Source organism: Chionomys nivalis, chromosome 2, assembly GCF_950005125.1.
Source record: "Chionomys nivalis chromosome 2, mChiNiv1.1, whole genome shotgun sequence".
Taxonomy (NCBI): Eukaryota; Metazoa; Chordata; class Mammalia; order Rodentia; family Cricetidae; genus Chionomys; species Chionomys nivalis.
This window is the reverse complement of record NC_080087.1, coordinates 133,827,196-133,838,641: the sequence shown is the minus strand read 5'-3', so window position 1 is coordinate 133,838,641 and position 11,446 is coordinate 133,827,196.

The window sequence follows — 11,446 nt, the reverse complement described above, 5'->3', positions numbered from 1 at the left end:
TTGACTGTCCTCAGTTTTTCATGGCTTCCTTCAAAAAGACCCTGAGAGAAACTTAGGCAAACTGGTTCTTTCCTTACTGAGACAGCCAAGTGAACATCAGAGTCCAAACATTGCCGTCCCCGAGAGAGGTCAAGGCTGCTCAGGTGTCTTCTCAGAGGGCCTGCGAGTCCAGGGACATTCCATATTTTAGATGAGTAATACAGACCTGCTTGTCTAATGTCTTACTGAATCTCGTCAACACAGCAGCCAAGTAGAAATTATGTCTGCATGCTGTGCAGGGCCATAAATCCAAGGTGCTCTGACGTTCTCAGTCCGTCCATATTTCAAGGCAAGGAAGTTTATTCCTACAAGGAGGTTAATAAAAAACGTGAATGTACAAGAAGGGGAAGCTTGCTTCTACCACAGGCCTCTCACAGACCCATCCTCGAATCAGAGAATTTGAGGCATTTAGGATAGGATTCCCAGTGGAACACTTATTAGTCACCATGCTTATCATAATGTCCTGTCTGAAATTACCTGGCACGAGTGAGAAGGAACCACAAAACACATAACAAACCCGCTTAGGAGTTTATTAGAGGGGGCTTGCACAGGCTGGGAAGTCAGTGTGCAGAGAGAGAGAGAGAGGAAGATGGTGCGTTCAGTGTTTAAAACCTGCCTAGTGCACGCGCACAGGGGCTTGACATGGCTCTGTCATATGCAGATGACAGGGCTCATGCATGTGCGTAAGAGCTTAGCTGAGTCCTGCATGAATGTAACCACGTATGCGTGCACGTGGGTCACATGGGCCCTTTAACATTCAGGCACTTCTGCCTGAGGTCTTGTCTGCACATGCACGCTCTAGAACCGGAAGTGCAGCCTTATTTGTGGCTGAATAATTACACTGTCTCTTCAAAACCTTGCCCCTCTCCACCCATACAAGCTAGTCTTACCCTCCTCTCTGTTTCCCAACAACTCTTAGTAAACTGAGATCACATATTCCTCCCACAGAAGGGAGTCTAGGGCCAAGGGAAAAAGCAGAGCCTAGGATCCCAGCTGCTACCTCTGGTTTCAAGCCTGGCTGCCCACTTACAAGCCGAACTCACTTGGACGAGCTTTCTAGCTCACATCGACCGCTCACAGCGCCCGCAGAACGAGACCCATGGCACCACCTACAGCAGTGATCACAGGAAAGAGGTTCTATGGCTCACTTCAACTTTCAAAAAAAAAATTGACAAATTGCTGTTGAAAATAGATTGACCACCAGTGCTACATTGTTGGGAAATTTCCATTTCTCTAGCAGACAAAATTTCCATAATTAAAAATATATATACAGGAAGACATTCTGTTTTCCCCCCATTCCCAAACTTGGTGGTTCACAAGTCTTAAGTTTCTGATGTCAAAAGGAGAGGGAGGGAGGGAGGGAGGGAGGGAGGGAGGGAGGGAGGGAGGGAGGGAGGGAGGGACCCTGCCTAACCTGGTATTTTCCAACTTTATTTGACCATGAGGTCCTTCTCTCTCTTGTAAAGCCTTTCACCATCCCAGCGAATTGTCTGAGGTTCTAAGGAACACACAGCAACATTTATGTGTTTTTCCTCTTATTTGTCTTTCAAACCCAGAGAGGAATATATTGACTTTCTTTGAAGGAGTGTGAGCACACTCACGTGTGTACCTAAAGGCCGCCCAGCTCAGTGGTGTGCCAGATGTTCACATGTCAGCTGCTTAGTGAGATTTTAAGAGCTGACTCCTTTACACAAAGATATAAAATATACAACTTACATTTAGTTGTACACACATTAATTAATGTTTCTTCATGCCCCATTTAATCTGTGCATCGGCTGTTTTGGAGGCTAAATGTTTAATTAAAGCCTTCTGTTTTGACCATAGGTATACCTAGTACAGATGTCTACTTAGCCTGGGATGTCAAATCTTGCTGTTCTTGCCTGGCTTCGCTCCCTCTCAGTTTGTGTGAGCTTCCCAGGTCTCCATTTCCTCAGTGTGAAAAGCACGGGGCCAGATCACCTTGAGCCTATTCAGCATCAACACTTATATTTCAGAACCCTGCCCCAGCCAGCCTCTCTCACCATGACTGCCGCACTATGATCCAAATATTTGACTTGTAAAATGCGAACAGATTTCATTTACTAAAAGCCTCTAATCAAAACCAAAACCTTTTACTTAAACAATTAGAAAACAATTAGCCAGGGGAATAAAAACAATTTTAATTTGCTAAATGGGCTTCTTCCCTCCTAATAGATATGGACAAGACCCCAACTGATGCTTCTGACCACACGTTAACCGCCCAGCCATCACTGAGTCTGTGGACGGAGGTGCGGGTTGGCTCCATTTCCTATTAGGAAAAGGGAAAGTGTCCACTTTAACCTCGGGCTACCACGCTGATTCATGTTTAAACATGTGCCTAACGTTAGCGATGTTAGTGCTCTCTGTGCATCGATCTGCCCTGAAGCTGAAGCGCAGATGGATCTCACACCCGCCCTGCATCCTGCATACCTTTGTCCTCATACTTGGTGCAACGGCTGGGGACTAATGAACCTCTCCTGAGACACCATCTCCCTGAGGGTACTGTTGAGCCCAGTTGAGATGAACAATCAGAGCCCCTTTTAATTAATGAAATGTGAGGGCAGTTAGCCCAAGTTCTAGTAGATTCTATCCAGGAAAAAAAAGGAGTCTTTATTTTGCAGGACACTCAAAGGGATCAATAAGGAAGCCTTCTGTTTGCAGCATGCCCCAGCAGCAGCACGGACTGTATTTAACGGACTACCTTTATTTGGCGGAAAGCAAATGTCTTAGGTTAGAGCACAGAGGGACCCTTTCTATTTGCAAAGTTCTCATAAACTGACCTTTCTAGCTTCCCTTTCTTAGCCTCTGATATGCGCAGATTTTAATTTGGCAGATTATTTCATCCCTCTAAATTGTATATTTTTGTTTATCAAGCAAAATAAAGATGTGCGAGTCTCGGTTCTGGAGAGTCTTTGTGTTCGCCTTCCTTTATCCTCTCAGGATACGCCTACTTTCATCCCATGCAGGTGCTTCACCTCTCCCAGGCCCAGTTTGTCTCCTTATGAAATGAGAAGGGTGGATTCATGATTCAAGTTCTTGTGCCTAAGTGAATTCGCCCGTAAATACTGGACTCTGAGGGCCTGGCTTGGTCTTCTCATAGCAGACCCCGCATTGCCACACGAAACAGTGTGAATGACAGAATTACGTTGCTGCGGTTCTGACGGTTAGAGGTCCAAAGTCAAGGCTTGGGGCAGACTGGTTTCTTCTGAGGACTCTCTCCTCTGCTTGACATGCTTACCTTCTCACGGCCACTGCATTGTCATTTCTACTCTGTTTCTACTCTGTACTCTGTGCGTCCTAAACCGTCCTTAACAGGACACCAGTTATACTGGATTCCAGCACATTCATCCAGTCCTCATTTTTCCTTGTGATTTCTAGGAAGTTCTGCCTCTCATCAGTCACAATACTGAATCACTGGCAGGTAGGACGTCAACACGTGATTTTGGGGGCAACGACATGCATTTAACTTTTCTTTTGTTTTTCTGTCCTTTTCAACTTCTCTTGTTTTTCCTCCCCTCTTCTCTTCCCCATATCAGTCCAGGTGGGATGAAGAGGGTCAGCAGGGCCCAGATCACCTGGATCTGAAGGCAGTTCTGTGTCTGACTCTAAAGCTATAGAGGTCATAGCCTGGCCATGAACTGTCAACTAAGACATAAACTCCTATGTTACAGAATTCTTGGGAGAATCCCCTGGCTTCATTCAGATTAAGTTGTTCAGTAGTCAGGGTCAGTAAATGTTGGCTCTTAGCATTCTCTTTATCTGACATGACCACAAGGCTGGCCATGAGGAACCAACTTGTATGAAAAAATTTGTGAGACATTCTAGTTGAAGGAGCCTAAGATGGGACAAGAGCAGCACTCTGAGATAAGAAGACAGTCAAACATTAGTGCTAGGTTGCATCTCTCAGTCAGCAGGATGGGAGCCTGTGGAGAAAGATGGTCTGGAAGGACAGAATGACTTTAAATGACTTTCTGGGTAATAAACCATCATTTAGGGCGGAAAGTAGAGATCTCCCTGTTGCTTCTGCCCAAGGCCCAGGATAAAATCTTTGTAGTTAGCCCCTTAGGAAGCCTACCAACTTTAGATGCCAATAAAGATGAAGATGAGGGACACCAAGAGCTGGAATTCTGGGCCCCGACATCAGCCTTCTGAGGGCATTCCATACCCATGGTTAGCACTAGGAAACTGTTTAAGCAGTGAACACCATCAGGTGGATGAAAGTTTTAAGTAGACAGGCCATAAAGAAGAACAAGAGAGTTGCCTCTTGGGGTCTCTTTAGCCAGGAAGATGTCATTTTACACCAGGAATGAGCCCTCCATTGCAGCTGGGCAACCATAATGAATGCCTTTAGTCCCTGCACATAAGAGGCAGAGGCAGGCAAATCTCTGTGAATTAGAGGTCAACCTGGTCTGCAGAGTGAGTTCTAGGATGGCCAGAGCTACACAGAGAAATCCTGTCTCAAAAAACTGAAGAAGGAGAAGAAGAGGAAGGAGGAGGAGGAGGGAGAGGAAAAAGAAGAGGAAGGAGGAGGAGGAAGAGGAGGAGGAGGAGGAGGAGAATGAGAAGCCCTCCATCATTTCGGACAGAATTGGCTGATGAAATTTGGATGCTGAAATACTGTGACCATGGGTATACCAGGGAGTCGGGTAGCACTCTAACTTGGGTAGCACCTAGAAGTAAAGAGCAGCTGCTCATCTCAAGCCTAGATGTACATTGCACACATTATCAAGACCAGAAACTCCACCTCTGAAACACATCGGCAGGTTCCTCATGGATGCCTGGTAAGTCCACGTAGAACACAGGGCTTTGACATCATAGCCCACTCAGCTTGCTCCACCCCTTAACTAAGTATGAGTAAGTAGTGTTGGAGTGTGGGTATAAAAAGGCACTCCCAAACTCGTGTTAATGTCTTGGTCCACAGCACTATTAAGGGGTGACTGAACCATGCAGATGTTAACATCTGTTGTTTTCACTGACAAAAAACATTATACAAGTGAGCAGATTGTATTTATGTTTTTAAGAATATATATCTATATTTTTTACACTTATGTATATATATTTTATATGTATGTAACGACAATTGTAAAAGAGGTCATGGATTTGAAAGGGAGGTTTAGAAGGAGGAAAGGGAATGGGTAAATGACCTAGTTATAATCTCAAAAAAGTTAAATCTATTCATGATTTTAGAGATGAATGTGCTATTAGGAAGTAGTGTCTGGATGGAAGAAGGAGGTTGCTGGGAGCACTGGGGATCCGTCTTTCCCTGCCTTCTTCCTGTTGCTTTCTCTTTCTGCTTCTGACCACCATGTGGTAAAGGCCGTGCTCACCCGCATTCTTCTTCCATGATTGTGCTGTCACAGGCTGATAGCCATGGAGCCAAATGACCATGGATTGAATCCTCTGAAATACATAAGCCAGAATAAACTTTGTCACAGTGATGAAAAGGACAGCCTGAGTGGTGCCACAGAGAGGGGTCCTTACATCTACGAATGCTCCCACAGGCTGGCAAGACTGAAGGCGGAAGGGCTAAGCTGAGCATCTCTGATGCTGCTTCTCAATCTAGGACGTCAAGGGAAGAAACGAGGCTAGGAGTGTTACATGAAGGTTTCGCCACACGAAAGGAAAAAGATGAGGCGTCTGGCTCCCTAAATAGCCTCACCTGGAGAAACGCACGGGAACACTTGGATACAAGAGTACAAGCATGTTGAATTTATAGCATAGCAGTGAGCAAATTTAGGGTCTAAGAAATGATGGGGGACAGACTAACAGAGTTTGCATTTAGACTGCAAAAATGTCCCTGCCCTATCTGAACATCTCAAGGCACAGCCCAGACTCAACTTGTGCCTGCTGTAACAATGCAGGACTGGGTACCAGCCGAGCTTCTGAATTAGGATCCTTTTTGAAATGTGAGGTCTGCCTGTTATTAATAAGCACTGCCACGGGGCTGGGGACTCAGCTCAGCGGCAGGGCATTCACCTAGCATGTACAAAGCCTCATGTTCAGGCTCTAGCATCTTAACAAACTAATGAAATAGAACTCCATGTTTAAACCGGATGTGAACTTCACAGATCTCACTCGGGGGTCACCAACTGTGCCCTAAGAGAATGTATCTCAAAGACAGTGGACACCCAGCACCCTTCAGTAAAGCGCAGAAGAAAAGGGGGAGGTCCTTCAACAATAAGGAGTCCAGGAAGACTAGGGACAGGAAGCAGAGTTTTAGAGGACCCTAAAGTCCCGCGGATCTGAGAGACAGCGTCAGAGCCCCAAACAGCATCATGGACTTTTATTCATACATGGGGAGATAAAGGTTTCTCATTGCTTTCCGGACTCGGCCTGCTTCCCCGAGCTCACACTCTCTATTGTCCTTAGCGGTCACACTTTAAAGCACAGAAACTGAGCAGCTGAGTCACCAGTCTGGGAGGACATCCTTGTCCCTCCTTCCTTCCCCTTGGTGCCCCTTCACTCACTCATAGTTTCCAGGGCTAGCGCTGGGGGCAGAGTCATCCAAAGGCCTGCTCTGTTCTCCACCCTGCTAGTTCAAGGGGCCTTTTACCCCCTCCTTATTCCAAGCACCAAAACCTCGGAAGGAAAGAGATTTCAAAGTGCTAGGGCCCACTTTGATTTCTGGACATAGCAGGTCTCTCACTCAGCAGTGGGGGCAGAAGGAAAGTGTGAGTCCACCACCCCTGGTGCTCCTCGGGCTCTGCTCCTGCCCGCGGAGTTGCCAACTGCTCATCAGAGCACTCCACTCTGCGGTGAGCCTTCCCTTTTGGGATCCTTCCATCCTGGCTTCAAGGCAGAACTCCTCTGCAGCTCTGACACACCCTCCTGCTCTGTGGAGGGTCCCCTTGGAGCAGCACAAACAACAAGGCTGCTGACTTGAGCTTCCTTTGGGTCTTGAGAACCAGAAGTCAATCCCTGGCCCAGCTCCTGGATTTTCCCTTCTTCTTGCCCCTCCTGGTTAGAGGCCTATTTCCTATAGCATACATACCTAAGAAGGGTCTCTTCCACAAACCAGGTGCCAACGTGACTTACGCTCCTGCTGACGACAGAGTGATTGAAACAGGGACATGACCACTCCAAGGTATATTGAAGGGGAGGTTTTTATTGTAGCTATGAGAGAGAGTATAGTCAGAGGCATCTGGAAAAGTCCAGAGCAGGGAGAGAAAATAGTAGACTAAACATGGCCAGTGGACTGAACCAGGCCATGAAAGGAATGAATGAAAAAGGAAGAGAGGAGAAAGGGAGCAAAGGAGACTGAGTTTGTGTGGACCAAAAGAACCAAGAGAGTGCATGGCCGAAACAGCCGGGTTATATAAGAATGAGAAGTTCTGAACTGGAGAAGTTTAGGGTAGGGAGTGGGATGAGAAGCACTGAGAGGAGCCACTCTGGGAACCTGAGGGAGTGAGCCTGAAGGCCAGCATGTGCTTGGAAAGGTAATAGCACACTTACACAGTCATTCTTCTGAGCTTCTGTTGGACCTGACTCAAAGATCACATTAAAGCCACCTGATTTGTTTGGTTTATTCAGTCTATTCTGCACATTGAAGCTGAGATGAATTTTCAGTGTGTAGATTTTAAAGCATCCATAGCGTGGTCCCATTAGGACTCCATACTGAACATCAGCCACGGTTTCTGCCTGTCATCACCTTCTCATTTTCTTAGGTGAGAGACTGGGCAGAATCCCTGGACAGAAGCGTGTCCTTAGCCTGCCTAGGTCAAGCACAAACAAAAAAGCAGTGTGGGGCGTCAGACATGGATGTGTAAGCTGTCCACCAAATGACTGCAAATCGGCTAGATTTTTGAGCAATGGGTTTCTGATCCATTTAGAATCATCATTTGCAGCATTAGCTACCGGAGACCCGAAGGTGATCGATCAGTCATGAGGAAGAACTGTTCATGAATCAACCAAAGAGCTGAAGACAAACTCTTACCTTATTTGTTATTTCTGAGTTTTGTTTGTTTGCTTGCTTGCTGATTTTTTTCTGCCTTAAATCTGTTTCAGTTTCTGCTTGAGGACAGAGGGTGAACTTGAGCAAAATGGTGTAGCTCTTCCTTGACTCTCAACTAACTTCCTAAGAGCCAAGACATCACATCTCTCTGGCTATCACCTCTCCCACCGCTACCCCACCACGCCTAGCACATCCAGCAAGGCCACGTGGTGGACACCTCTGCAAATGTGTCATGCCACCTCTCTAACCTCAAGGACCTCATTCAGGGCCATGCAGATACCACCTGACGTGTGCACTCCTTCCAGTATATCAGGCCAAGTTCAGATACACGGCAACTGACATGGAGGTCCAATGACCCAATTCAGGCCTCAACTCTTCTACTTATCATTAGCTGTGTAACATGGGCCCATTTCTTTACCAAATAGGCAGGTTATTTATTTAAACTCTAAACTGGAGATAGTGAATTTGGTGTTTAGGGAGGGCTGTAAGTTTTCAAAGTCCTATTGGAAAGGACCTTGAAGTGACAGTGGACAATTCTGTGCCCTGCCCACATCTCCCTTCTTGTCTTTGCTGAGAGAAACCACCACCTGGTTGTAGGCTTGGCACTGACTTCCTGGATGAGAGCAGCTTAGCAACAGCCGCCCCCACCCCTGCTCTTTGTTACTCAGCGCCAGTGAACGCTGAGCCTGAAGAAACATCAGTGCCAAGATCCTACCTCCCTTTAGACCAGAATCTGCCTAGGGATGTGGGTATTTTAATTTTTTTCTCTTTATTTTTTTTATTGTATGTGTATGGGTATTTTATCTCACGCATGTCTGTGTACCATACATGTGCCTGATGCCCACCGAGACCAGAAGAGGTCTTCTGTCATGACAGCAGCCTTACCTCTGTGTACAGTGATGAAGATGAAGTCTTCAGACTCAGGCTCATAGGCTGCACAATAATGAGCAGGTCGTGACTTCAGTGTTTCTTACCCTGCTTACTCATCTGCTGACCAGTCAGTAGAACAGTGTTTTCCAACTTTTTCATATCAAGACACACAGAGAAGGTGAAAGCAGCTGTAGAACATTCAAAGAGAAACATGACCGTCTCGGGTGCTTCATCCATCTCAAGAGAAGAGCCGATCACTACCACACACACTTACCTTGCTTTCAAGGCCTGCTGGTTGAGGACTGAGCAAAAAGAGCAAGTTGGGAAATTTGTGTCAAACCAGTCTCTAATTACAAAGTAGAGCTAACAGGAAACAACATGCTTCAATCTTCTCACTGCACAGAAGAAACTGAGGCTATCCAGGTGCAATAGCTCACTCAGAACATACCAAATTGGTATGAGCCATCGCCTTCAGTCATAATCAGATGCAAGGTCCAGAGGCTGCCAGCCTTCTTCTTGATCACAGGCAGTCATGAGAGAGAACACTCCCATCCCTGTCAGGCTTCCATCCCCACGGATGACACATTGATTCATTGGCGCCACACTCTTGCAGCCCAGGAGGCTGGCCAAAAGACAGCTGTCTTGGAGCACAAGCGCCTGTGGGGAGTGACAGCAGGCAAGTCGCTTTCTTCCTCTTCAATCTGGGAAAGCTGCAGTGAATGAGCATATGCGGAATTAAAGCCAGGATTTGGGGACAGGAACATCCTCAGAGCGCCATTCAGAACAGACAAGCCAGCCATCAGCAGGTTGAAGTCATCTGTCTAATCGGAGGATCATTTTTCTCCTTTCAGTTTATTTCAGATGTGGAATGGCCGGGGTTCCGGGGAACTGTTTGGGTCCTGACACCTACGCTGCTTCTGCATTGCTGACTTATAACAGCCCCTTCATGCTGGAAATGCTGGTTGCCTTTTTGTATGCATCTCAGACTCCTTACTTACCCATCCCCAATTCTGTTTCCCCAGCGCTGCATGGAGATGAAAAGCCAGAATATAAAATGTGAAATCTGCTGGTAACAAAGAGAGGCCAGGAAGCCACTGGTTACAGGGGTTTGAAAGTGGAAGCCAGGTGCATTCTCTCCAGTATGGCTGCAGACTGTCTTTGAGACAGATGTCGTCTGCCTTTCCCCTACCCCCTCTGCACCATTCTTTCTGCATAGAGGAGGCGCAGAGTTCCTGAATGGGAGACAATAGGCATTAATATCCATTGGAATGACAGCTGCTTATGACTAGCTTTGCTCAGGACACGTGTCCCCCAAGCAAAATGATTAGCGCTCCAGCAGAATACGATATTTGTGGATAATCAAAAGTGAACGGCAGATAGTTTGGAGTAATGGGAAGCAGGGTTCACATCAACCTTTCTGGAAGTTCCCACCAAGAATAAATATTAAAGTTAGTTCATCTCAGTAGCCTCCTTCCCACTCATAATGTTGTGGATTTGTTTAGTGTATCCTGGGAAAACATACCTGCCTTGCTGGAGTGTTATGAGGATTAATTAATGTTTGTAAAGTGCTTGGAATTCCACTGAAGAAATGTACCTTGTCGATGCAAATTATTATCATTATATAGTGCCTTTCATCCCAGAATCTCAAAGTGCCTCCCCAACAATTAATTAAGCCTCACTACACCCCTGTGAGACAGTTAAGCATCATTCTGCCCTCACTAATACAGGCAGCATCTGCACCTGAGTCACAGGGCCTAATGTTCAAGTCACTTTCCAAAAGAGGGAGTGAGGCTCCATTAGCAACGACCCCTAAGTGCTTCATAAGGCACCGTCACTAACAATGCAAGGCAAAATGCTATAGGCTGATACCATGACTGTAAGAACTTGTTTCATTTTGTTTAATCTTTAATTGTTTGGACTACTTGTTTCATTTTTCTCCCTCCCTGTAAAGCAATAAGGTGTTTGTTGAATGAGAGCCCAATTAACCAATATAACCAGTTATATTGTACTAAAGACACCTTCTAATCCTTTTCTTCAGCATCTGAAACTCCAGGCATACACTTCATCCCTTCCCTCACTATTCATACCTCTCCAAAGGAGTTAACTTACCTTTCCCAACATTTTTATGGCCTTATAAACAGAACGAACATTTGGGTATGTGTTTGCAATTTGGGACAAGCATGTCTGCCTCACATGGGAGCAGCTCAAGTAGGTATAGTAATTCTCTTATCAAGGCAAGTGCAGTAATTCATAAACACAAATCCCTTGTATTGACTCCTTTAAATGGAGCCTGGAAATCAAGTGAGCATGTGTAGCATTCCAGGGTGTAGTTGTGCTGGAGACAACTCAGCTGCACAGCCTTTACAAAATGCGTTTCAAAACAGAACCTTTCGACATTGTTTCTTAACAGGAGATTCCTGGGTAGGAATCTCTTTGGGAAGCTGACTAGCTAGTCATGAAAACTCGGGAAGAAAATCACAGTTTCCCATTCCCTGAGAGCTCCGTGGAACCCTGCCATACATCCTGCACCCAAACTTGGGGAACTTGAGGGTACATAGGAGAACCTTC